This window comes from Mustela putorius, unplaced genomic scaffold (assembly GCF_011764305.1).
Source record: "Mustela putorius furo isolate JIRA1106 unplaced genomic scaffold, ASM1176430v1.1 tig00000680_pilon_pilon_pilon, whole genome shotgun sequence".
Classification (NCBI taxonomy): domain Eukaryota; kingdom Metazoa; phylum Chordata; class Mammalia; order Carnivora; family Mustelidae; genus Mustela; species Mustela putorius.
Window position 1 is genome coordinate 1482092 of NW_025421442.1, and position 26103 is coordinate 1508194.

Here is a 26103-nt window from a genome sequence, read left to right on the forward strand (position 1 = left end):
AGCTGACCACACGGGCCAGGTGAGCGCTGGCTGTGGGCTGCGGAAACATTTTGGCGAGAAGGTGACTTCATAATCGTGACATCTGTGGATAAGGGGGGTGGACCACCGACGTGGCCCCCTGTCCCAGGCAGAGACCCTCCCTCGTGGCTGGAGATGCACGACCCTGCCTTGGGTAAGACACGTTCTCGACAGTGTTATTCTGGTTCCCGAGATCCTTGTCTGTTTCTGTGCTTTAACCTCAGCCGTGAAGGGGGCCGGCTGTGTCTTTGTACTTCCGTTTCTGCTTAAGCCCTGTCTGTCCCTGTTGTCAGAGGCCGTGACCGGTGCTTGGAGACTTCTGCTTTTCTTACGAGCCGCGAAGCGTGGTTCCTGCAGGTGCGGCCCCTTCACTTCCTGCAGAGGACCTCTCCGTCCGCGCTCAGCAGGCTAAGGGGGCTGACACTGGGTCACTGGGCCCCAGAGCCTCCCCACAGAATCCGGACCGAGGTGACAGTGGCAGAAATGAATGGGACTCTGGGCAAAATCTGGGGATGCTCTCTGCCAGAGCCCTGCCACTGAGGGGAACTAAAGATACCTTGGCTTAGGACCCTTGGAGCCACACAGCCATGTCGATGCAAAGCAGCCCTGATAAAAATTCACGTGGGAATTCCCTCCGCAGCTCGAAGACGAGAGACATCCGTGTGGGGCTGTTGTGAACGGAACCGCCCAGTCTGTGGGTTTCACTCATTTTCATAAGAAAGAGGAAAGAGCCCGGTCTACAGGGGCCATAAGGTTTCCTGGGCTGGTCAGGGGCCGGCCGGCTGGTTACAGTGACGAGGTCAGGGCCGGCGCAGGGGGCCCGCCCCAGCATCCCCCGTACTCAGATGACCACCCTGGGCCACTCTGCAGAGGACGGCAGGCACTGTCTCCCGCAGGGGACCCGCTGCTTGGGAGGTACCACGTGGACACAGATGCTGCTGGGCCGCCCATGGAGACCCAAGTCGCCCGGCACCTGGCCTAAGCCAGCCCTGTGTCCACCGGCTTCCTGAGCGATACGGGGTTGTCCTCCGGGAGACACGCCTCCCCTGGCGCTGTCCCCAGCCTCCGAGAGGCCACCGGCAGGCCATGCCGCTGCGGACCCGGCCCCCCGGGGAAGATCGTACAACCCCATCTCTACCTAGCGTCCCCCCTTCTGCATTTGGGGGAAAGCACAGCTTCTCAGAAGACGGAGACACATGTTTCAGAAACAAACAGTAAATCTAAGGCCAGAGAAAGTGATTTTTTTTTTTTCACTAACACTTAGAATTAGAGGAGAAGTTTCAATACTTGAACCTATCCCTGAACCTTCAGACCTGAGTTCTTCCGATGCTTCCAGAACTCGGGGGCCCGGACAGCGCACCGAGGACAGACAGACGCCTCTCAGGCAGCGCCTGGATTTTCAGACTCCACAGAATCCTGCTTCGTACCTGCCTGATCTCTCTCCCGTGCGTATCAGCACAGATCACAGATACTAAGCTTTGATGTCAACATAAATGTTCGCTCTCAACATACTTGCTTACGAGTAAGTGACCAGCCCATCCTAAGCGAAGTCAACATGAAAACAGCCATGCATTCCTCACGCTCCCTGAGCAGCTACTATGTGCAAGTGATTTTGCTCGGTGCCGTGTGGGAAGGAGAGTGAGTGCCTTTCCTCCAGGAAAGAGCAACGGGCGAGGCTCAGGGGAGGGTCCGCGGCAGGGGCCCAGCGTTTACCACAGGGCTGTGACCCCAGGGCCTCTGCTGTCTACACCACTCCTGCCTCCCGGTGGGACTGGCAAAGCGGCTGCCGGTCCTGCTTCTCACCAGCAGCTCCTGCTCACTTACACCCTGAGCCTGCCCAGTGTGGCCCTCAGGCCCGGCCCAGACTCGGCCCCGGGAGGTGGGGTCCCAGGGGACCCGCCCAGCTCAGGACTCGCACAGAGAGGGTGAGTCTGGATTGCAAACAGCTTCCCTGTGGAGAGTGTTGGGGACGAACCAGCATTTCATCCTGCACGTGGGGTGAGCAGAGAGATGAGCAGGCCGCGTCCTCCCCCGGGGCCGGGGAGGATGGGAGGTGGCCAGCGGGCCGAGACAGGACTGGGGACACAGGGCTGCATCTGCACGGCCACTCCCGGGGGTCCCGGCGCACACGAACATGCACAGCCCCGGCAGGACTGAGGCGCGAAGACGTGCTTGCGACGTGAGCTGGGTTAGCGGAGACTCCGTGAGCACAGGATGACATCCAAGGCATCACCGGGTCACGTCCCCATCCTGCTGTCCTGGAGGGGATGGGGCTGCTGCCAGCAGGGCCCCGGACACCCAGCCACGGAGTCCCCAAAGCAGGAGAAATGAAGACAATGATGTGACAAACGAGAACACACTGAGCGTGACCGGTGCTTCTCTCTGGGCTCCTCACGGGGCAGACCACGCAGGGAAGCAGGACGGGCCACAAAACAGCCTTGTTTCCTTTGTCCTGCTCTAGGCGACACTCCAGGGAAGACCTGGTCACCCCACGGAGACTCGGCTCCTCCTGTGCCATCCCGAGAGGCCTGGCTGAAATTTCCAGCTTCTGGATACTATTTTTGGGGTCCCCGTCCCTGCCCCTCATTTACACAAACCACAGGGAGCCAGTGCCTGCAGGAGAAGCCAAACCACCGGATTTCAACCTGTAGGGACATGCTCGTGTGGGTTGAGACATCGACAGCAAGCGTTGCTCCGTGTCAGTTAAAAGTCACTACCCCGCACCGTCTCCTCGTCCGTGCAAGCGCGTTTGTGGGGGACTCGGGACGGCGTCACATGCCGGAAGCTGAGGACGGTGCTCGTGGATGTCATAAACCCGTGACACAAGCACGCCCCATGCTTGAGTCGGGGGCCAAAGTTATATGACGGGAAGAAGGGTGGTGTGGCCACGTGACGGCCACAGGCGAGCAGCGGCGTTGGGCTGGACGGTGCTGGGCAGGAGAGCGTGGGCTGCGGCAGGAAGACGGCACAGACCTGGCCTTGCTGAAACCCGAGTGCAGCCCCTTCCTGCAGACCCCGCAGGAGACTGGAAAGCGGGAGGCCGGGCTGCCGGACGTGCTTGCGTCCACACGCTCGACCTTCCTCCCTTTCCTGGACTCAAACGCGCGTCTGGAATCAGGAGCCCGGGACAGCGAGGGCGTGGGCGAGCTGGAAAAGCCCCCAAAGCCGGAGAGAAGCTCTGCGAGGGAGAACAGCGGAAGCCACGCAGAGCAGAGGACAAGCCCCCACGAGCCGAGTCCTTCCTGCGGCTGCACGGTGTCTGGCAGTAGGGAAGTGGGCCCACGCCTCCAGCCTCAGCACCAAGCCAGCGGAGAGCCGAAGTGCCGATCACCCTGGCCGCGGGCTCCCTTCAGGGGCGCCTTCAGATGAATTCAACCCCAAGGACACGGACCCGCTGGACAGACTCAGCACCGCGAACCTGTCCCCAAGTCCCAGGGACCTAAGTGCCGAGCGGCGTCTACCAAAAAATTCACGGGTATTTTATATATATTAAAAAAAACCCTAGACATTATAAGTATCAAACTCTCTTATAAAACTATATCAAGTAGAGAGAGACCCTAGAGAATCTTCTCAGCAGCTCCTGGCCGGGGCTGGCGAGGCTGAGCAGACACGCTCTTCATGTCTACGTGCCAAGCTGGGTCGACCAAAACTTTTGTGGCGCTCACACTCCGGGCACCGCTGTCCCCCACACTTGGGAGAGCCGGGAGAGGCCAGACTCCACGCGGAAACACCACAGGAGGCACAACACGGAGAGACACCCTCTCCACGCACTGAAGCTTCCAGAACTCTGGCGGAAGGTCTACTTCGATGTGTCCAGGAGACTCGCAAGGATGTGTTCCGGGAAGTAACGGACGGCATCCTGCATCCTGCCTCCCGGGCCCACAGAAGAGACGGGTCTGTGCAAGCTCCACACCATCTTACGGACGACAGACCGAGCCGCCAGGAGGACAGGTGCACCTTCAGGGCCCGCCTGGCGACAGTGGATGGTGACCCGGATGACGGAATGACAGAGGGGAGCTCCCAGGCGCTGGCTCCCAGGGCATCAGCTGACTTGCCCGCATCCCTGAAGGTGGTGGTACCCAGGTTCATCAGGCCTGGCACTGAGCCCAGGACATCGGTTACCTCCCAAAGGACACACAGGCAGTCGTGGGACAAGCAGTGCTAGAGGCCAGCCCTTCCTTAGCTACAGCCTTCGGAGGCCCTCGGGGGCATGGCGACAGGTCCCTCAGCCCGCACATCCTAATGCAAGCACAGGCCTTTCTGACCAAACTCGGAGCTCCCTCCTTGGTCCCGCGCAGCCGAGGCTGGCCATGTGCGACCCTAAGACCGGCAACACCGGCATCACACGGAGCTTTCGAGATATGCGAATGGAAACCTCCAGGCCCCACGTGGCTTGCAGAATCAGAAGCCGTGGGGGTGGGGTCCGGCCGTCTGTGATTTCCCGGGCTCAGGTCGGAGGACGTGCACCCACAATGTCATCTGTGTGGCTCTTCGAGACAAGTCTATGTCCTCCTAGGAAGCTCTCTTCTCCGCGCTGCTGGGTCTCCAGTCCTACCCATCTTAGCTCCACCCTTCCAACAAAGCCTGGTCACACCGCTTCTCTGCTAACGGGACTTCCGCCCTCTGATCTCAGGGTCACTCGCCACCCGCCCCACCGCTCCCCGTGGGCTCTCTGAGCACAGCACCCTCGGATGCTTCCAGACCAGCGAGGGCCCCTCGAGGTACCCTGCTCCTTCCTTCGCACCACTGACCAGAGTTCTGACTTAATTTTAATGTATCTCTACTTGGATGAGTGTGTTTGACGCACGCTTGCCTCCAGGAGGGCAGAGAGGGCATCGATCCTTCTCTTTCTCTTTTAGTTTGTAAATGAACTTAACATTTTAGGATATACTTAGATTTTCAGAAAAATCGCAGCGATAGTACAGAACGTCCATACACTCCATGCTCAGTTTCCCTGTTCGTAACATCCTACAGGACATGGTACGTCCCTCATAACTAGTGAACCAACAGTGACCCACTATTCTTAACTAAAGCCCCTCATTTATTACTTTGTCTGGATTTCCTTAGTTTTTTACCTAATGCCTTCTTTTTATGTCCCTAAACCCCAGCCCAGATACCACACGGTACTGAGCTCTCACGCCTCCTTGGGCACCTGCTGGTTGTGACGGGTCCTCAGACTTTCCTTGTCCTGCACGGCCTCGACGGTTCTGAAGGAGACTGTTCTGGCCGTTTGTAGAAGGTCCCTCACCCGGGTTGTCTGATGTCTTTCCCATGGTTAGACTGAAGCTACGTGTTTGGGGGAGAAAGACCCCCCAGGGAAAGTGCCATCTGCCTCACATCAGATCAAGGGTGTGCGCTCTCGACGTGACTTACCACCGTTAGGGTTCCTCTTCGACACGGGCCGAGCTGGCGTTTGGCGGGCTTCTCCACTGTGAAGGTGATCTCCCCCATCCCCGCCTCTTCCCGTCCGCCCCGTCTGGAAGGAAGAAACTCGGTGCCGTCCATCCATCAGGAGAGGGGAGGAGTGTCCCGGCCGCTGGAGCGCAGAGATCTACATACATTGTCTGGAATTCTTCCGCAGAGTCGATGGGTCTGTCCCCTCCTCTTATTTATGGGTTCAGTCCTATTTTATCTAAGTATGGATTCAAGGTTATTTCATTCATGCATCAGGTTTTAATGAAATATTGCTTTACTCTGTTGCTCTGACAGTGCTTGTGTGGCCACTGGGATCCCTTCCAGCGGTTCCTGTGCCCTGGGCTACTGGCCCCGTCATTGTGGTTTGCGTCGTGTTTGGGGGTCACTGCCCTGAAGATGCTGAGGGTGTCTCAGGTATGCGCCTCGGTCTACTCCTCCACACTCTCGTTTCCCTGTTCCCTGTGATGGGCGGTGGGTGGTATCAGAGACCAGGATCTGAGCACAAGGTGCGTTCGCGGCTAGCAGATGCCACTGCCTCTAGACCCCTCCGACGACGGAGAACGTGTGCATACAAGCACACTTCAGCTGTGTGTGCGGCACCTGACATCTCTCTCTGTCCGTCTGGGTCTACAGTAACCTGAACGTGAGGGCGCGCTCATGTCTCCATCCCTCTGCCCCTATTTTCTGGAAGAGAAAATTATTGAAAATTGCTAACTTCCTCCTTCAATGAATGTTATAATCCATCAGTGAAACCGTTGGAGCATGGACCTCCCCCGGCCCTGGCAGGGAGGAGCTTATTACATTATTGACTTAAACTGAGGAGACAAGACGATTCAGGCTCTTTTTCCTTCTGCGAGTCCTGGTGGTTTGTGTCTTTCAGGAACTAGTCTGGTTCACGTTTGCCATCACATTTGTGAGGACAGAGTCTTCCACACTATCTGGTCACTGGTTTGTGAGGTCATGGTATCGGCACCGATGTCTCCTACTTCTGATACCAGTGATTGTCTCTTCTCTGGCGTTTCCCTGTTTTCAACTTCAAGGATTTCTACTCTCATTTTAATTATGTCTTTTCTTCTTGCTTTAGGCTTTTTCTGCTCTTTTAGTTTGCAGCTTTCTAAGGTGGAACACAGGTTATGGATTTTATAAATATTCCTTTTATCTAATATTTGCACTTAACTCCATAAATTCCCTTTAAAGCACAATTTTTGCTAAATCCCATAAATTTGTTGTTGTATTTTTATTCTGTTCAACATACTTTTGTAGTTCTCTTCACACTTCTTTGACCTACAGTGTATTTAGAACTCTGTTGTTTAATTTTAAAAATTGGGGGGAATTTAGCTATCCTTCTGTTACTGATTTCTAGGTTAATTCCCTTATATTCTGAGAACATAATTTATGTTATTTTTTATTCATGTAAGTATGGGTACCTACGTTTTCCAAGAATGTGCTGTCTTGATGAGCGTTCTAGGTGAGTCTGAGAAGAACGTGTGTTTTCCTGTTGTTGGGCCGAACAGTTTACGAGTGTCGAGCAGACCAGTGGGGTCGACGGTGCTGCTCCGGTCTCGCGACCCCGTCAGCCCTCGGTCTACTTGGTCAGTGACCGACAGGAGGCGGTGGGGTCTCCAGCTGCAGCCGTGGGTGTGCCCACTCTCCCTCCAGTCCCATCCGTGTTCGCGTTGTGTATTCTGACGCTGACATGCGCCGACGTGCCGAAGGCTGTTCCGTCTCCTTGGGCAACTGATCCCTTTACGGCCACGTAACACTCTTCTTTATCCCTGATAGTCTTCTACTTTTCTCAAGTCTGTTTTAGCTAAAATTGATGTACCTATTCCATCTTTTATTTTGATTGGTGGGGCTATCTTTCTGCATTCCTGTATTGATCTGTAGGTGTCTTTACATCTGACATAGGTCTTTTGTAGACAATATAGGTTTGGGTCATGTTTTTGGTCCGCTCCTATAAACGCCGTACTTTAACTGGTATAGTTAGACCATCTGCTTTGAAAGTGATTATTTAGGGGTGCCTGGGTGGCTCAGTGGGTTAAAGCCTCTGCCTTCGGCTCAGGTCATGATCCCAGGGTCCTGGGATCGAGTCCCGCATCAGGCTCTCTGCTCAGCAGGGAGCCTGCTTCCCATCCCCCACTCCCTCTCTCTGCCTGCAGCTCCGCCTACTTGTGATCTCTCTCTTTCTTGTCAAATGAGTAGGTAAAATCTTAAAAAAAAAGAAAGTAATTATTTAGTTGGATTGATATCTGATACATTTGTAACTTTTTTTTCATTGCATTTGTTCTTTCTCTCTCTGTTCTCTGCTTTTTCTGCTTTCTCTGGTTTTACTCAAGCATCTTATTACATTTTGCTTTTCTGTTTTTCTCTGGTTTTACTACAAGCATTCCATTATAGATCTTTCCAGCATAACTTTAAAAAATTTTTAGTGGTTTCCTTGGAGTTTACAATATACATTTAAAATCTAAATTTTCTTTTTTTAAAAAAAGATTATAATTATTTATTTGACAGACAGAGCTCACAAGGATGCAGAGCAATAGGCAGAGAGGGCAGGGAAGCAGACTTCCTGCTGTGCAGAGAGCCCGATGCGGGACTCGATCCCAGGACCCTGAGATCATGACCTGAGCCAAAGGCAGCGGCTTAATCCACTGAGCCACCCAGGCGCCCCAAAACCCAAGTTTTCAATCGAACTTTCAAATGACAGTACCCACTCCACATACAATACTCTGCCTCCTCAGTGTTCCTATCTTCCATTTCAGCATCTGTGACAGCCCTGCCTTCTTTCCACGTACAGACACGTAAGAATCACTAGTACACTGTTACTTCTATTGATTTAAATGAACGATTGCCTTTTGGAGCAATTAAAAATAAGAAAAGTGGGACGCCTGGGTGGCTCAGTTGGTTAAGCAGCTGCCTTCGGCTCAGGTCATGATCCCAGCGTCCTGGGATCGAGTCCCACATCGGGCTCCTTGCTCCGCAGGGGGCCTGCTTCTCCCGCTGCCTCTGCCTGCCACTTTGTCTGCCTGTGCTCACTCTCTCTCCCTCTCTTTCTCTCTGATAAATAAATAAAATCTTAAAAAAGAAGATTTAAAAATAAGAAAAGTGAAGTATCTTATTTTACCTTCCCTTTTTCCTTCTCTGATGTTCTTCCTTTCTTCAGGCAGATCCGAGATCACTCTTCCTTCTGAGAAACTTCTTTTAATACTTTCTGTAGGGCCAGGCAGCTAGTGGGAAATGTTCCTTGTATGTGTTTGTTCAAGAAAGTCTTGATTTCTCCTTCACATTTGAAGGACACTTGAGTGAGACAGAGGATTCTAGGTCAGCACTTGTGTCTTCTTCCCCCTCAGTTCTTCAGATATTTCACAACTTCAGTTCTGGTTTGCAGTTCATGACGGGAAGTCTGCCAACAATAACTCCTCTCGTTCCTCTGTGCGTGGGGTCTCCATCCCTCTCTGGCTTTCTCTTCTTTCTCTGGGTTTCCTGGATCCTTGCTGCGTTGACTGTATTTTCGCTTCCCCTTTAGCACGCTTGTCATTCTTTCTATCGAAACCTGGAAGGGTTTGGTTTTCTTGTTTTGTTTTTGGTTTTTGTTGTTGTTGCTGTTGGAAACATGGCCGGGTTGAACCAGACAGAAGGAACCGAGGACTGAGGTTTTCCTTCACTGCACTAGGATCCCACGTTTTCTGTAGCCACAGGGGCAAGACTTCACGGTCTTCTGGTCTCATTCCGTGTCCTTCCCCAGCTACTCCTTCTCAGAGGCGTGTTTGGGTAGCTGCCGCCGCGGCTACCCTGTGCCTATCCCTGTGCAGGCGAGACATGCGGAAGGCGCACTTCCCGTACGTTGCCATTAACTCTCGGGCTCTCAGTGCCCCGCGGTCACAGAGCGTTGACCTTCCCAGTGTTTATCCAGTGGTCCAGCTTGTTTTTCTCCCAGACCCACACTCCCTTTCCTGTCTGCTGTGTTCCAATCCGTTTACTTGAAGCCTTACCCCCATTAATGATGGGTCTGTATCGTCCCCTCCACAAGGAGGGGAACAGAATACGAGGAATCTTTTTGCTGGGACACGGCGGTGACCAGGTCCTCTCCCTGGAGGGGAGCCTCTTGTGGAGAAGGCCCCGGGTGCATTCCGCCCACTACCAGTCATGAGGGGCTCGTTCCCAGCCGTCACCATGAGAACCGCGTGAGGCTCGTATACATCATTTCTCTCATTACTTCTTCTTATTTTCTGTATTTCTGATGTTTTGTTGTCTGGATCTAGTGGATCCCAGGGAGACTGCCCCTCGCAGCGTTGGACAGTTTCTGTCGACAGTAAAGGCTCTCCTACGAGGGACCCTTTCTCATCCCAACCAACCAACCAACCAACCCCCATCCACCTCCTCCCCTGGGCTCTCACACCCCCGGGCCAGGAATCAGGCCATGGTGAACAGCGCTGACACCCGAGAACCTAATGAAATTTTCCAGAGGAACGGACCTCAGGCCTGTATACCCTGCCTCCCCTTTCCTGCAGAAACCACAAGGCGTGCTCTGTTTTCCCATTTCCCTCTGCCTCCTGACAGGCCCCAGTGCTTCCTCCCTGGGGGAGGGGGTGTGTACAGTCCCGCCTGTTTCTAGGGATCTGTGAGCGCAAACACTTCTTCCTTCACGACAATCATTTCCGCATCTGCGTGTCTTACCACACCTGAGCAAAATGCTTTCCAGGTATCCTCAGAATGAGACTTTTATAGATACGAGCCAAACAAGTGAAGGCCTTAAGACTACAACCCATGGCGGTTTCTCTATCAAATGAGTCCTCACTCAGTTCCGGAAGTTCACCAAAATGGCCTTTACGAGCTCCTGTCCTGACCCCTAGTTTATAAATTGCATGTGCATTGCAGGAACTCAAAAACATGTTAAAAAACAAAGCTTTGGTTCAGTGTCTGGTGGGGTCGTGGGCCTGTGGCAGGGGCCGACCCCTCCCCTTGCATCCAAGCTGGACGACGCAGTCCACAGCCACCGAAGGCTAATGCTCACTGCCTTCCTCACGCGCCCCGAGGATCTCTGCCCTCCGCCTTCCAAGTCAGCCTGTGTGGAACGTGAGCTCCGAGGACCGGGGGGTCTGAACGGTGGGAGCCATAGGGACCCCCCCAGGGGCTGTGCGTGTTACGACATCACCGGTCACCGCTTGTACATCTGGAAGTCAGTCTGCCATAAAGTCACTCCCTGGTTATAAGAAACACATTTCCTTAGAGATACTGGCTGTGAGGGCGCCTGGGGGCTCCGTCGCTTAAGCGTCTGCCTTCAGCCCAGGTCGTGATCCCAGGGTCCCAGGATCGAGCCCCAGGTGGGACTCCATGCTTAGCAAGGAGCCTGCTTCTCTCACTTCTCCTTAGCTCGCTCTCTAGCTCAGATAAATAAAATCTTTAAAAGCACTATTTCCCTGCTTTGTACAAGAAGGAAACAAAATACAATCAGTTGTGCCCGTGTGTGGTATTCACTTCCTGAAGCGTTACCTTGAAGACAGAGTTAGTGAATACGGGACCGCTGCTTTGAGGGGAAGCACAGGCTTGTTTGGGGGGAGGGGGGTGCGGTGATCCCACACGTCCAAGCACCAGTTAATGCAGTCTTGACCCTGGGGTGTTTCTGTTTAAAAATACCTGATTTAACGTATATCGTTGATTAATTAACACAGAGCCTGTGAGCAGCAACGTCGCAACTCCTGCCCAAGGAAAGCCCATCGAACATGGCGTTCCTCCAGAAGGGGCCGCGCAGCCTCGTGCACCGCGGGACCCCACACCATACTCTAGCTTCAAACTCCAAAGTCACCCACAAAAAGCAGAAAAATTAAAAAAAGAGAAAAGATGTGGGACTTGCTCGACGCCAAGATGACACGTGGGCAGAGGGCGTCCGTCCACCGGAGCCGGAGGCAAGCACAGCCCATTGAGTCGACCCCTGCCGCTCTCGGCACGTCAAGGCCCGTGAGGGCACCACGAGCTCCGGGCTTACGGTCTCAAATGAATTTCAGCAAGTGGGTGGGTGAATTCGCAGACACAGACCCCGCGGGCCCTGGGGACAGAGAGCACGTCGTCTCGGAGAAGGAGCTGAAGGCAAGTCGCAGGTTCATCCCCCTCCCCCTCCGAGAGGCCTCCTGAGTATTTACACGGGCTTCCGTGCCGCAGGAATGAGACGGGGACAGTTACCGTGACACGCATACCGCGGTAAGTGGACCGTCGTAGGGGCCAGACTCACGCCTGGATTCGTCTCAGCCCCTGACAGCCCCGCCTTGCCGTGTCTGCAGGCTCTGCAAACGTTCCTGGCACCCGCGAAAACACAGGCTTTACATACGCGCATCAGACATCAGTCCACTGCGAACGAGTCAGTCTGCGCCACTACTGCGGACGCCGACACCTGCCGTGGGCGAGCCACTCAACGTCGTGTGCGTAAAACAGCGCGGCCGCGTGCAAAGTAAACCAGACGAAGAGAGACTTTGCCCCCACAGGGACCTGACCTTGAGCGTCAGTCCGGCTGCTCTCCGGCTCTCTGGTGTTGGGCAAATTGCTCTCCGCAAAATGGATGTAGCTTTCACTCTATTCAGAATGTTCTTTTAGGAGAAATAGGGGCAAAAAGAAAAAAAAAGAAAAGAAGAAAAAAGGTAAAGTGGTGATATTTGTTAATTATGAGAATGGTTGCACTTTTCTGTATTTTTAAAACTTCCCTTAAAAAGACGGCTGCCATGAGGAACAAATGAGGTCCTGTGCGATCGCCCCTGCTCTTCCTCAGTCTGGCCGGAAGCAGGCGGCGCGCGGGGAAGGATCTTGGCTACTGCTAAAGCCCCAGCACCCAGCACTATTCTGGCTGGTGGAACTTGGCCCATAAATCAAGGTACTGAAGAGAACAGAGAGCCAGTGAGGAGACAGCCCTGCCTGCCCGCATGGATCGGGGCGGCCGGCAGAAGCAGAGTGCCTGACCATGAACTTTCCTGGTCATTCTGACTGTATTTTGTTTATTCTTAACTGTTCCTCAAGAAATTTAGTTGTTTAATGAAAATGACAAATGCTCTTCAAGGTAAATACCAAAACCTCAGATAGCTTGCGTGTTGGCAGATAAAGATGTCACGACTGCGTCCTCTCTGAAGTGACCTCGCAAGAACCAGAAAGAGAAGTGCCAGGAATCACCCAGACAGGCTGTGGGAGCAGAACCCAACGCAGCAAAGCTCCCCCTGGCAGGAAACATGGGGGCCGCTGCAGACCTCGGGCCAAGCCCACAGAGCTGGGGTCCCACTGAGAAGTGGGGAATCAACCATATTTTGAGGTCAGAGAAGATTCTGAATGGCAGGGAGGCTCCTCAGGGAGAAATAAATATTAACGCAATTCCCTCTCTCTCTCTCTCTCTCTCTGACACACACACACACACACACACACACACACTGCGTTACTGAGAATGAGGAAAGCACTGTGCAGGCCGAGACCCACCCTGGGCCACTCCCTAGCATGACTCATGTCCGAGAGGAGGGGCCTGCCCTGGGTCTGTGCAGGGACACGAACACAATCCAAGGAGAGAAGTGGTGACAGAGACAGGTGGGACCTAGGGACCGTCACCAGAAGCCTGTCCCGAGGGGCAGATGAGGCCAAGGCCACACACACACACACACACACGCACACACACACTCGCACACACACGCACACACACACTCACACACACAGCCGTGGGATCCAAGCACTCACCAGATCCACCGCTTGGTAGAAACAGCAGCTCCAACCGCAGCACGGCGTGAACGGGAGGGGAGGGGAGTCGTGAGCAGGCGGCAGAGGTGGGGGGGGGGCAGAGAGCGAGCAAGTGCTCAGGCATGGAGCACGGGGTGGACGGAGGAGCTTTAGGACCATGGGAGGGAATCCACCAGGGATTCAGCCCAGAAACACGAGGAAGACAAAGGAGACCCCGGTCTACGAGGTCCCCGAGGCAGAGAAGTTCAAGGCAGGAACGGACAGGTGATCAGAGCTTCGGTGAAAGTCGCTTTTCAGAAGCCAGAGGACTTCTCCCCTGGATTCTCTAGCCCGGGAGCCTGTCGGGGAGCGCGAATGACAGACCTCAGACTTGTCCCCGGCCACCCGCCAGGACGGGAGCCCGTCGACCCAGGGCCCAGCATGAGCCAGACCGTCCAGCGGGCTCAGGCCGGCAGGGGGCAGTGCCATTTCAGCTCGGGGACCACAGTGCTACGGGGGGTGGGAAGGCTCGGACTGTCGGCCAAGAATCGGCAGGCTGGAGCAGGGCTATCCCCCTTCCCGACGCTCAGCAGCCCCGCAGACCCCGTGACTGTGCCCACCCCCACCACCGTGTCGGGGCCCAGGCCACCTGCTGCTGGAGGCAGGCATCCTCAGAGGTCTGCATTCCTGAGCAAGCTCAATGAGCAAGCAGAAGAAAGTTCTAGAGCGCAGCAACGCCCCATCCCCATGCCTACAGCTTAGAAGAGCCTGGGTGATGCACTGTTCAGAGTGCTGGGTGATGGGGTTCCAGCCCCAAAGGGCTCAAAGCCTCCCAGGGCGTGGCCGGCCCTGTGGGGGTTTGGAGGCTCTCCAGGCGACAGGTACGGCCCAGGGGGGCTTGGGGGCTGCAGAACCGCTGCTGCGCGCTGGCCACCCTGCACCAAAGGTTCTGGGCCTCTCTGTCGACCCAGACAGAGCTGGCTCCGGGCGGCGGGCAGTCACCCGGCTGCGGAAGAAGCCGCAGTGTTCCGGGAACCCCCATCCTGACGGGACCCTCACGCCGGATCCTCAGACGCAGTCCTGCAGGTGAGAGCGTCGCGCCCCTGCTGCCTTGTCAGTGCTGCCGGCGGGCCCCCAGCTACGCGTAGGAAGCCCGTGTTGCCACACTTCCTGACAACGGGCTGAATCATGAAAGAAAGTTCCAGAATTCCCAAACCCTTCAGCACTGTTGCTCTTGGGCTGCCTTATCTCTCGCCCAAATAAGCAGCACAGAAATTCCAGAAACAGGCAAACTGCAGGCTGCAGGGAGAGGTAGGGCTGGAGCCTCAGGGAGAGGGACGCTTGCCCAGCTGGGGGTCCCACCTGGCGACATGGGCCTCTGTGTCCGGTGTCACAGGCCCCCACAGCCATGGCCTCTCCGGGACACCCTCCCCTCCGTTCCCCGCACGGGAGCCCACGGTGCGCCCTCCAGGACCGCACAGCGGGGACACAGCACGTCATGAAATCTGCGTGATTTCCTTCCTTCTGCCTCCGTAGGAGCGTTCCCGCTTCAGACGGCCCTTTCTACATGGACAGGATCTCAGATCCCAAATATCTTGAGAAAACGATGTTGGATTTATTTTTATTATTGCAGAGAAATGAACAAGTATTAACTTTTTCTCCATGACCTCAAAATCCTCCTGAACGAGACACTAGCTGATTCTTCCAGAAACCAAACCGAACCAAGTAGCTAACCCAAGACTAACTCTCTCCAAGGCTGCTCCCTCGGGACCACCGCCGGGCGACACCTGGACACCACTCCAGTGTCTCAGGCTCACCCCTGACCCGTCACTGGGCTGGACCACCCTGGTGTGTGTGGCGTGTGTGCACGTGCCCCTGGGTGTGGTGTGCACATTTACACACACGTGTGTGATGGGTGTGACGTGTGCACATGCGTGCGTCGGGGAAGGCTGTCGTGTTGAGTCGGTGTCACGACTGCAGATGAAAGCGCTGAGCCAGTTTCCGTCGACAAGACTTGGGTCTCCTCTGACCTTGAGGCCAGACCCCTTTAAGGAAACGGGAGGCACCCGGGTCCACGTGCGGAAAAGCACCAAGCGTTAAAGGCCACTCTCCACAGATGGGGTTTTGGGGGCAGGGGTAGAAGCCCGTGTCTCCTGACTCCGGGAGGGAACCCGTGGGACTAGACTGTGCCACCACGAGGGAAAGGCTGTTCCACTCTCCGTCCCACACGGAGCCACGAGCCACAGGTGGCCTTGAATGTGTGGCTTGAAGTGTGGCAGAGAACCGACTTTGAAATTTGTTTCCCTTTAAGTACCAGGAATGTACATGACCACACGTGGCTGCTGGCCCTATACAGAACCACACGGTTCTCGATCCTTGCCCCTGAAGGACCCTCTTTTTCACTCCCTGGACGAACAGGGGCTAACATGCAAGCTCCTGGATTTCATGCACGAGCCACGACCACGCTGCAGGCGGCCTCTTCTTTGCAAGCCAGACCGCTGGTGCTCTGCGGGGTGCGTCTGTGAACCCCAGACGTGCACCTGCGGGCCCCCGAGCTCTGCACCGGACCAGCACTTCCAGCCTCGCCCTGCAGATGAGCAAGAAAGAGGGTGGACGCCAGACTCTGTGCGGGCTCTGTCTCTGCCCCCCATGCCGACCCCAGACAGGGGCTGGAGGAGCACTTCTGGGAACTGGGCATTCATGGGTGAAAACCGTGGTCCTAAAAGTTCTGTTACAAAGGACAAGAAGCTTGGGCATGTCGGAGGAGTCCTGGGGGCTCCCCGGGCGAGCACAGCGCTCTGCCCTGTGTGGGTGCGTGGATGGACAGGGTCAGCACTGTGGAGGGCACAGCCACAGATGGTCCCCAAATGGCCCACAGCGACAGCAGTCCCCATGTCACCATCCACAGCAACCGGCGAGGCCCCAAGCCATAGACACCAAGAAACGATGGCCCAGCTCTCAACCCGGAGCAACATGTGTGTGTCCTTCTCATGAGAAAATAACCATCTCACGTGTGTACGGGGGAGCCAGAGTCAACTACAGATGGGAATGCCCTCGGGTGGAAAACGCGACAGGCCAGTCTTTCTATCAGACGACGCTGCACATTCTGTCCCGGAGAATCATTCCGCGTGCTCGTACCCGCTAGCAGTCGGCCGCTGGTGCAGAGAACGCGCTGACGTCGGCCTCACAGTCCTTCTTCCCCAACTTCAGACATCCAGACCTCATGACGCAAGTGCAAAAGGAGGGCGTGAAGACGAGTGAACCCTCTCAGTTTCTCACATCCATGCATGCACGCACGCACGTCCGTGCACCGTGGGGATGGATCAGAGTCTTTGCAAAGAAAGGCATGCGTGGCTGCCATGATGCCCAGTGCCCCAGTACAGTCCACCTTGATGGCAACGGGGCCAGGCTTTAAAGACGTGCCATGTGCTCTGCAGTCCCGCTCACCTGTTCTCAGCCTCAGCTGCTGCACTTGTGGGGAAAGTCCAGAGGCGAGCCGCCCGCCAGACCACATCCGAACGTGTGGAGACAGCCTGAGCATGTGGGGGCGCACCAAGCCTGGGCGGTGGCCAGGGGCACGCGGGAGGACCCCAGCCGAAGCACCTCGGGCAAGCCGGCTAACCTCTGGAGGACCCCCTCCCCCTGCGGGGACCAACGTCCAGTCACAGGATGCTGTCCTGCCCAGCTCTCCTCCGGTCTCAGCCCAGCAAACCTCCCCATTCCCCCCTGCTCACTCTAAATCCAGAAACGTCTCTGGGCAGAGTCCAAAGGTGCATCTCGCTTTTTCTCTAAACTGAAGTTACTGCCCCTCCACCACCCCCCCCAACCCCCCCGCCGCCCGCCAGGGAAATGCTGCTCATAGTCGGTGACTTGGCTTCCGGACCCGGCTGCGTGTTTGCACGTGGGCCGCGCACCCCCACCTGCAGACGGTGAGTTCTCAGTGTGGCCCTGTTGTCGCGTGCACGCATGTGTTTTAGCAAACGCATGGAGATACACTACATCTCACTGTTTCACCAACTATAGCTTGGACCTCCTTCCACTGTGGTTACAAAGAGCCCACATTTTTTGAAAAGACCACCGCGTGGGATTCGGCCGTGCGGACAGAACACGCGTGAGTCGACCAAGCCCTCTCCTGATATGCGCTTCCTTTTTCCTGTGCTTTCCTGTCGCTCCCCCGCTCCGGGGTATTACAAAGTGAAATGTTGCAGTGAATTACCATATGCATATACATTGTTTCACTTTTGTGACTCTATAGGTGTAAGGAGTTCCTGAAAGTGAAACTATCTAGGGAAAGCGCATGCGCGTTTTAAATTCCAGAAGACGACCCTGCCAGTGCCCACCGCGTGAGGGTCCGCCTTCCCCAGGCCTGGTCACAGAGCCGGCGCTGCGACCAACGCGCACTGCACAGACGCAGGCCGTGTCCACGCACGGGGGCTCGTTCGCCTTCTCAGCACTTGTCCGTGTGCTCCGTGGAGGCTTCTATCGGCTGTGTTCATGTTTCTCACCGATCTGAAAATAGTCCCTGCACGTCAAGACCGAGTCCTCACTACGGACGCTGAAAGTAAGCGTCTTTCACGGGGGTTTGCCACTTGTTTATACATTCTTTATCCTTTGTATAGAGACTTGCTTAAAATGCTGGGACATGATACTCGCCTCTCTATTTCTTGGTTTTGTATTGTCTGTTATATTTAAGAAAGGCCTTCTTCACACCGTAATTCCTTAAAAACTCACCTGAGCTTTTCTTGTATGATCTTGCTGTTACGTTTTCATTTTCTGCTCAGCCTGGAGCTTATTGCGGTCTAAGAAGTAAAGCTTTTCCGAGGTGGCTAATAGCCCACGCCTGTTCCCTGACGGACGGGAGCGTCCCCGCCTGGCTCGTGCTGACGTTCCGCACGTGGGGCCGGTTTCTGCACGACCCGCTGCATTTCTGCTTCAAGGTCCCGGGGGTCCTGTCTCCCCTCACCTGCCCTGTGTTCCATCATGTCCCCGGGTCTTTCGTGGTGAGGCCCAGAGAGTCCCCTCATGCTCTGGATGGCAGTGCAGACGGCCACCACGAGGAGGGGACAGGCTGACCCACCATGTCCCACAGATTCCTGTGTTGAAGTCCTAACTTCTCAGGCCCTCAGAATGCGATTTTATGTGGAAAGAGAGTTTTCACCGAGGTGATTAAGCTTAAACGAGGCCATTATGGTGGGTCCTAATCCAGCACGACGGCCACCCGCGTGGGAAGGGGGAAGACACGACACCGAGACGCACACAGACGGAAGAAGGTGTGAGGACAGAGGGAGGAGACCACAAGCCGGAGAGAGTGGCCTCCCTGCGGACAGCTGATCTCAGACCTCCGGCCTCCAGAACCATTAGTTAACCCCCGAGTCTCTGGTCCTCCGTTCCAGCACTCCTGGCAAACCAGTACCATTCCTCTGCGGAAGGATATGCACGCGGTTTCCAGAGTTTCCAGAAGAGACGAGTGGGAAGGGTTAACTGCCAGGTGTGTCTCTGCCAACACCGGGGCAACTTGGTGGGGAGCCCGCGTGGCTTTCTGCCTTCCTTCCAGAGCACGGCCTTTCCCGGCAGCGCTCGACTGGCCTTCCTCCGGCCGGACCACTCTAGTCCCACGGGAAAATTCTCCATTCCATGGGTTCCCTCCCAGCCCTGGTGGCAGGAACGCCCATGGGGAGCAACCACTCTTCCCCTCACGGGGCAGCCTGTGGTGTAGACAGTGCCTTGGGGCACCCTCTCCAACTAGCTTGCAAGTGGCTCTGCTTCGCTCTGGTGGTGAGCTTGGAAGTAAGCTTAACGTGTGTTGAAAGGAGACAAAAACATGAAAGCATTGATGTTCTCATATTAACCTGTCATTGATTCAAGACTGGTTGTCCAATTCCGACTGAATTAGCTAGATTTCCCCAGACAAAGCTATAAAGATAGTAACCACACGGTGCACGGAGCTCATGCCCGGTCCCCCTGCCTCCTTGGGCCTCCCTGTGTCGCGGGCAGGACTCTGCACCTCCTGGCCACCCACTCCTTGTCAGAGCGGAAGCTAAGAATCATGGGTCCAGATGAGCCACACAGGTCTGAGGCTTTGGGACCCTGCCACACCCTTTAGCTGCTGGACAAGTCACTTGACCTTCTCAGGAGGTGAACTGGAAGGTCCCCGGGGTCCCTTCCACACACGTGCTTCTGAGCAAGTTATGCTCCTGGGCTGGCCACGTCCCAATTGTCAGCACGGACACGGCAGGGCAGCCCTTTCCTCGGACACACGTCCTGCCCGAGCCCCAGGGCGGCCGGCACAGCTGCCAGGACCCAGCGAACCCCAAAGCAGCTCCCGGCCTGTAATCCAGCCTGCTCCGGCGGGCTCACCCCCCTTCCTCCTCGCTGTCACAACCTCACACAGCCATGACCATCAGCTGATCGGGTTGGTAAGAAAAGGAAGTGGTGGCGTTCCTCTCCAAGCCTGTGCAGCAGCTATAAATGCAGAGAAAGGCCGGAGGAGGCATTCCAACAGGAGACAGACTGTGAGTCCGTAACCGTGACGGGAAGCGAGGGAGGCTGTGGCCCAGGGGCTGCAAACTGCTGCCGACCCGGGAAGACAAAGGGATGGGCTCAGCCCGGTGAGGGGGACAGGGTGGCGCTGAGAGGTGGGAGTGGGCTCCAGGGAGTGGTGCCCTGGGAACGCCAGAGGCCTGGGGGGCGTTCACCGCAGCTTAGTTCATACAAAGTAGGTGGCTGGTTAGCTCGCTTGGTGAGAGGCGTGCGTTAGCATAGTAACAGAAATTGGCGGGGCGGGGGCCGGGGAGAGCTGAATGTCCGTGGGTTAATGAGCTTATTTTCGAGTCTGCAGAACAGAACGCAGTGACCTCGGGTGGGAAGACCTCCCTCCATTCCAGGCTTGTGGTTGATTAGAAAAAGAAAGTCGCAGAATGATAGTGGTGTTAAGGAAACACACACACAGGCGCTGAGGTGAAAGAAACACACCTTCCTGCCACAGAGGGTGGGCTGGGGCACGGGGGCCGGCCACGGAGAGTGCCAGGGTGCCCATCAAATCCGAATTCTTCCTTAATGGACACGTACCAGGGCATGCCATGCATTTAACACATTAAAAAAAAAAACAAAAAACAAATGGTACAAGGTTCTTCCAAATTGGAGGTTAGAGAAACTTGCTTTAGAAATAGTACTTACTGGCCTGTGACCTGTTTGGGAGTGCGAATACCAGCCTCCCCCAAGACTGCGGGAGCAGACTCCCAGAGCCACTCGTGTAGGGGAGGCAGAGATGGCCATAGGCCAGGAGTGGGCACTGCACGCGGGGTCCCTGTGGTGAGTCTCCGTGGAACCCCGTGGACGTTCCATTCCCAAAGACAGAAATGGAAACTTCAATACAGAATGGGACTTGAACCCAAAGGAGCTCTGGGCCCCTACTCGCAACCACTGCTGATGAAGATACTCAGGAGCCTTCCTGAGTATCTTCACGTAGCAATCAAACCACTCAAATTTCCTTAGCATTTAAGATGAAAATACCTCCACCCAAGCAGCACCCAACGGTCTCACACAGGGGCCGCAGGAGGTCACCGCTCATTCCACAAAGTGGACTTCAGGATCCCTATCCCAAGACGCTCTAAGAACCTACACACCTCATGGCCATGGACGTGGGAGTGCTTTGACAGGTCCACACCCCATCTCCCCCTGTCACCTGCCCCCCGGGTCCCCCCCAAACCCCCACCAGCAACTACCTGCTCACACAACCTGATTCCCTCTAGCACCTTGTGATTTGGGCAAGGAAAGCTTCCCTGGAATATGACTTAAAAATCACACAGCACATGCTTCAGGACCAAGAGATCCAGGCCAGGCATCCTGAAAAAAAGCACCATGGGCTCCCCATTCCCGGGAAAATATGCATCCCCATTGACTGGATAAGAAAACACAGGGTCACAGCAAATACAGAGGCGACACTTAAACTGGTATAAAATGCAGCGGCCAAAACTGGAGTCACTACACTGTATCTAATGTAGTATAATATCATACACGGTACAGTAAGTTTATACATAATGTATTTATTATATTATGTAATTGATACAATTAGTATAGTAAAAATGTAAGTAACACGTGTATGTGTATATAATATACATATAATACCTAACAGAAATAAAAAGGTTTGAGGGAACGTTCTCAAAATATTACCGTGGCCTTACAATGGGCGCACCGCACGTGTGCGCTGCTGATCAGACGTATGTTAAGACTCCAACGGGTAGAGCAACTCTGAGAGGCACTTTGCAAAAGCATCTTTAGTGAAGCCGTTCCCCTGGACGGGCTTCCCTCACTAATACGTGGGCAGTAAGACAGGGAAAGGCATCAGACTTGAGCAAGGAGACAAGGGTTCCAGAAAAAGAAGGGAAAATCGGAACAGATCGATCTCCTGGTGTATCTGGTGCAGCGGGAAAGTTGGGGAGTTGGTTTTGCGTCAGAGAGTTAGGGAGATGTCGTCACAGGCGCAGAAGCCAGTGTTTACCCAGGAAAAACAGCAGAAGTCTCCCAGAAGTAAACTGGAACCACATGACACCCCTCGCTCTACAATCACTAACATCACGATCAACACCACACGGCTTCCCAGCCCCAAAGGACGTCATGATGGCCGTGGGGGGTGCGGGTCTGGGACTGCCAAGGGCTCCTTTGTCAGAGCAGGAAGTTGACAGACACGGTTGAACGCGGACACATCAAAACCCACAAACGAGCACATTACCAGCAATAAGGTGGAGAATTCCACAAGAAGCAGCTAAAAGGAGGCAAAGGTGGCTTAGGGGAGCAGCCCCGGAGCGTGGGAAGGCATTGCTATAAATGAGAATGTCATAAAAGCAAAACTCAACTCTGGCCACAGCAGAACGCTTCCCCGACAAGTCAGCAGAAGCAGGCAGCTTAAAAAGTTATCAGACTGGCCAGAACGCAATGCAGATTTATCAGTTAAGACAAACAGCTGTCGTGGGAAAGCAGAAGGTCACGTGCTGGACAATTAAATGCTCTTTGGAGCCCCCACAGAACATAGATAAACAAGCCAATATCTAAGTTGTGGGTTTTCCTAAAACTGGGTCCTGGGCCCACGGCCATCCTTCCCCACCCCCACTCTCGCTGTTGACCATGCCGGGGCCGTGCCTCACTCACCCTCCCGCCCTGGGTCCCCTCCTGTCCTCCGGCACAGCCCTGAGAAGGGGGTAGCGCCCTCTCGAGCCTCAGGAGCCTGGACCCCAGTGTCAGAGGGAGGACCCCAGGACAGAGGATGCTCGGACCAGATACCATCCGTCATGAAAGCTGCCAGTTCACCCTCCGTAGTAACTGGGGTGTCGCTGCTCTTTGTTCAATCCTCACTTCCTCCCCTCACCATCAGCCTTTGGCGGCCTCCGGAGCCCATTTCTGGTGGTTTCCAGAAATGGACAGATCAAGAGAGAGCCGTTCTTGATTCTTTAAGCCTACCGTAATGCAACCTCAATATTCTTTCCTGTACTGGTGTCTTTGGCCTGCATGTAAGATTCTAATTCAACCCCCTTTTAAGACCCATAGGGCAAAGCCGACATACTCAATTTTTAAAGGCAAACAATTTCCAAATGGAAACTGTAAGCTCATAGGAAGTGAGCCACTTACAGGACGCCCAAATGAATGAATGAGCTTCTCCTTTCAAAACCACTCAGTCTAGCTTCGTCCTGGCCTCAGCCCCACACAAAACAAAACAAAACAAAACAAAAAAAAAATGGCTTTTCTAAGTGAAAAAGAACCAGCTTGTTGAAATGCAAGGCAGAAGAGCAAGAGAAGAGACACAGTTAATTCAGGGAGCTTGATTCCAGTCTCTCAGGAAGACTCTGCCTTTTGATCTCAGTCAATTTGAAAGAAAATAAATTAATGTTCAGTGCAGGACTATTTAAAAAATAACTCTCCCCCAAGGGCCCAACTCCACTGTATACCGAAACCAATCCAAAAAGGGAAGAAAATGTTAAAACTTGCAAATAGGGATCAGGGGGGAGAAGGGGCGAGGAGGAAGCAAAAGTAGCTGGGATTGTAGCAAGTGCTCTGCCGCTCCTTAGACCCCGAGGACGGAGGACGGACAGATGGACAGACGGCAAGCCAGGCGTGGAGGGAGCAGGAAGCAGTACTTCTTCCAAAGCCGCACTGCAGCGGTGAGGAAGAGCAATGCCCTGCCTGTGTTCTCCGTGTCAGGCCATCCACCTCGAAGCCCTGCGGCTGGAGGGCACCGCTTATCCCGAGGGGCGAGGCATCCTGTTCTCACTGGGATCTGGACTGGGACTGGGATCACTAAAATTTCAGTTGAAGTCTTGCTACTTCAGACTCCCAGAAAAGAGACAACTGCCCTTTTAATCACAGAGGGTGTGAGCTACTGTGAAGCAGAAATGCAATTTATTTCCGGAAAGTAAACAACAGCCCCCGACGGGTCTTAAAGGGTCCCTTAAATCCTAATGCGCAAAAGCTCAGAAACCAGGTTTTGAGGTGAGTTTTAGGGAACTCACTTGGTGACAACATCTGCCCTAAACGGACACACAGCTATTTTTAGTCTGTTTATTCTACTGAGCAAGACGAGTCACACTGTGGGTGCAGGCATATGGACGGTGCGATTGCAGGAGCGTGCCTGGGGCAGTGCCTTTCTAGATTCGGAGAAATGTTTTTTTCAGTGTTGAAATTCAGATTCTCAATTTAAGTTCTAAATTGTGAAAAACCCACAGTTCCAAAACATATCAGCACCAGGGTTTTGGAAAATAATTATGGACATGGCATGTGCTGCTTAAGTATTAATGAACCAAGAAGTCTTTGGTGTAAAAACAGAAAAATCAAAAAAAGGACAAGACGATTAAAATAAAATAAATAAATAAAATAAAAACAGAGAAATCAGACCTACGCTTAGAATATTGAGTATGAACCCGTAGAAGGCTAAAGTGAGTTATTTCTCAAATACAGGTCTAGCACTAAAATTATCTGCCAACTTCATTCCTCCGGGCAGGTGAAGACCTCCAGGACACGCTTCAACTTTTACCCTCGCTTAGAACCTTACAAACGTTCTAGTTATTAAGCCTATTTATAAAATCCTACATATGAAAACACTCCACATATAGAGACTCCAAATCCATTTCTATTTTACTGCAAAAGTTCTGTAAACACATGGAAGCAAAAGTATAATGGAGACGGAACAAAACGGTTTGATAAAATATTTCTAACAGACAACATTTCTCATAGAAAACATGTAACACTTTACCAGTTTTTCAACTTTTTAGCTCAAGGATATATATATATTCGTGCCCTAGATGGACTTTTTTGGGGGGGTTGGGTGGACAGCACATTGATGCATTTAGTTGCTTTTAACTAAAACGCTGCCTTCCTAAAAGATTTGAATTTGTTCTTACTAAAACAAAGACTTCAAACGCTAGAATCATTTGCATTTCTTCCAGGAATTCCAAGTCATCACAAGATGAACTCCTTTTTAACTAGAAAATTCAGATGTGGAGCATCTCCAACTCCTAACTAAGGCCGACATGCTTCCAGGGTTTAAGGAAAAGAACCCTGGCTAGTCAGGGTTTGCTAGAAAACAGTGGCATCTTTGGTGATTCAGGCAAACTGATAAAACTAACCTGCAACACTGTTTCCAGCGCAAGAAAGAGTCCAACGGCAACTTCTCCAATGGCGCTCCTTCTAGTTCTCGAACATTCTAGGGAACCAAAAACCCAACTGCCTTTGTACAGTTATGTAGGTGGGCTTAACGTTTTGGAGCCATATTGCCGAAACAACATTTAACTCCAACTTACAAGCGACTACACTCGGCTCTCCAAGTTCCTTACGGCCTAATTAAGTTACTTTACCACGAAAACGGGTCACCACGCGCAATCCTGCTACATTTTAGTAATGGCTCCGAAAGTGTGGTGCTTTCCTGCAACTGCTCTTTCTTTCTGTAGGAAAAGGCGGGGATATGTTAGGCCCTCCGCAGGCGCCGGAACATCTGCATCTCGATAAAGCCCGTAGAATTTTCCAGCGGATCTATAAAATAGCCAAATGACAACGCGCGCTTTCTGGCACCACGGAGCCCTGCCCGCGCCTCTCCGCTCCGGGGGCTCCCGCACCCACAAGCCGGGCCCCTTGCTGCCCAGGCAGGTCTGACCCGAGATCACTCGGTTTAGGACAAAAGCTGGCAGCACCTTCCTGAGAGTCCATCAGATTGTCCCTCCTTTGTCAGGGGAGGCCCCGAGCACAGGCATAGACCCGGGCCCAGGGGTGGGGGGTGGGCGCGGCTGCCGCATCTCCGCCGCCGCTTTCCCCCGCAGGAGGGGGCCCGCGGGCTCCGGGTCGCCGCTGCCGCGTGGAGGGCGCGCGCGCACACCTACCTGTGCCAGGTGAGCCGAGGGCGGGGCGCTGGACGCCGGGCCGGGACAGGTCGGGGCGCAGCGCAGGACCGCCCGCTCCTTCTCGCTCCTCCGGGGGCTGGAGTCGCCTCAGCCGCCGGGCGCGAGGCGCTTCCTCATTTTGGGCAACTTCCTTAACGCGCCCGGGCAGGCCCCGCACTTCCTCCCGGCCGCCGCGCCCCAGTGCCCCGGGCCCGCCCCCCGCCGGTGCGCCCCCGTGCCCCGCGCCCCGGGCCTGCCCGGAGGACCCCTGGCGCCCCGGCGCCCCCGCGCCCCTGGCCCGCCCTGCCTCCCTTGCGCCCCAGTGCCCCTGCGGCCAGGACAGGCTCCGAGCGCCGCTAGCGCCCCCGCGCCCTGCCTCCCAGACCTGCCTCCCAGCCGCAGCAGGCCCCAGCCAGGGGCCTTCCTCTACAGACAAGGGACAACTGCCAAAAAGGACCCCCCAGCCACCTCGCCAGCTGCCACCTGGTCCTTTGAAGCTCCGACAACCCTAAGGGCCGTGGCTTGGGAAGATAATCTGGCTCAGGGCGCGCTGTATTCCCAATCACCAGTCCTAGGCCCTCCTGGGGACCTGTGACCACAGGACCCCAGGCAACCCTGCCCCAGGCTC

The 26103-nt window shown here is 54.5% G+C and overlaps 1 protein-coding gene across 4 annotated transcripts in view; it reads right to left on the reverse strand.

Annotated features, from left to right (window-relative positions):
* SYK (spleen associated tyrosine kinase) overlaps positions 1–25624 on the reverse strand; it is a 67625-nt gene extending 42001 nt beyond the window's left edge. The window contains exon 1 of one of the 4 annotated variants that reach the window (XR_006607570.1): positions 24729–25042. The gene's annotated coding sequence lies outside the window, so the exon portion shown is untranslated. Of the gene's footprint in view, positions 1–24728; positions 25043–25475 lie in introns of those variants that run through there. The other 3 variants (XM_045083012.1, XM_045083013.1, XM_045083011.1) reach the window with 3 other exon arrangements.
* Positions 25625–26103: the final 479 nt, after the last annotated feature.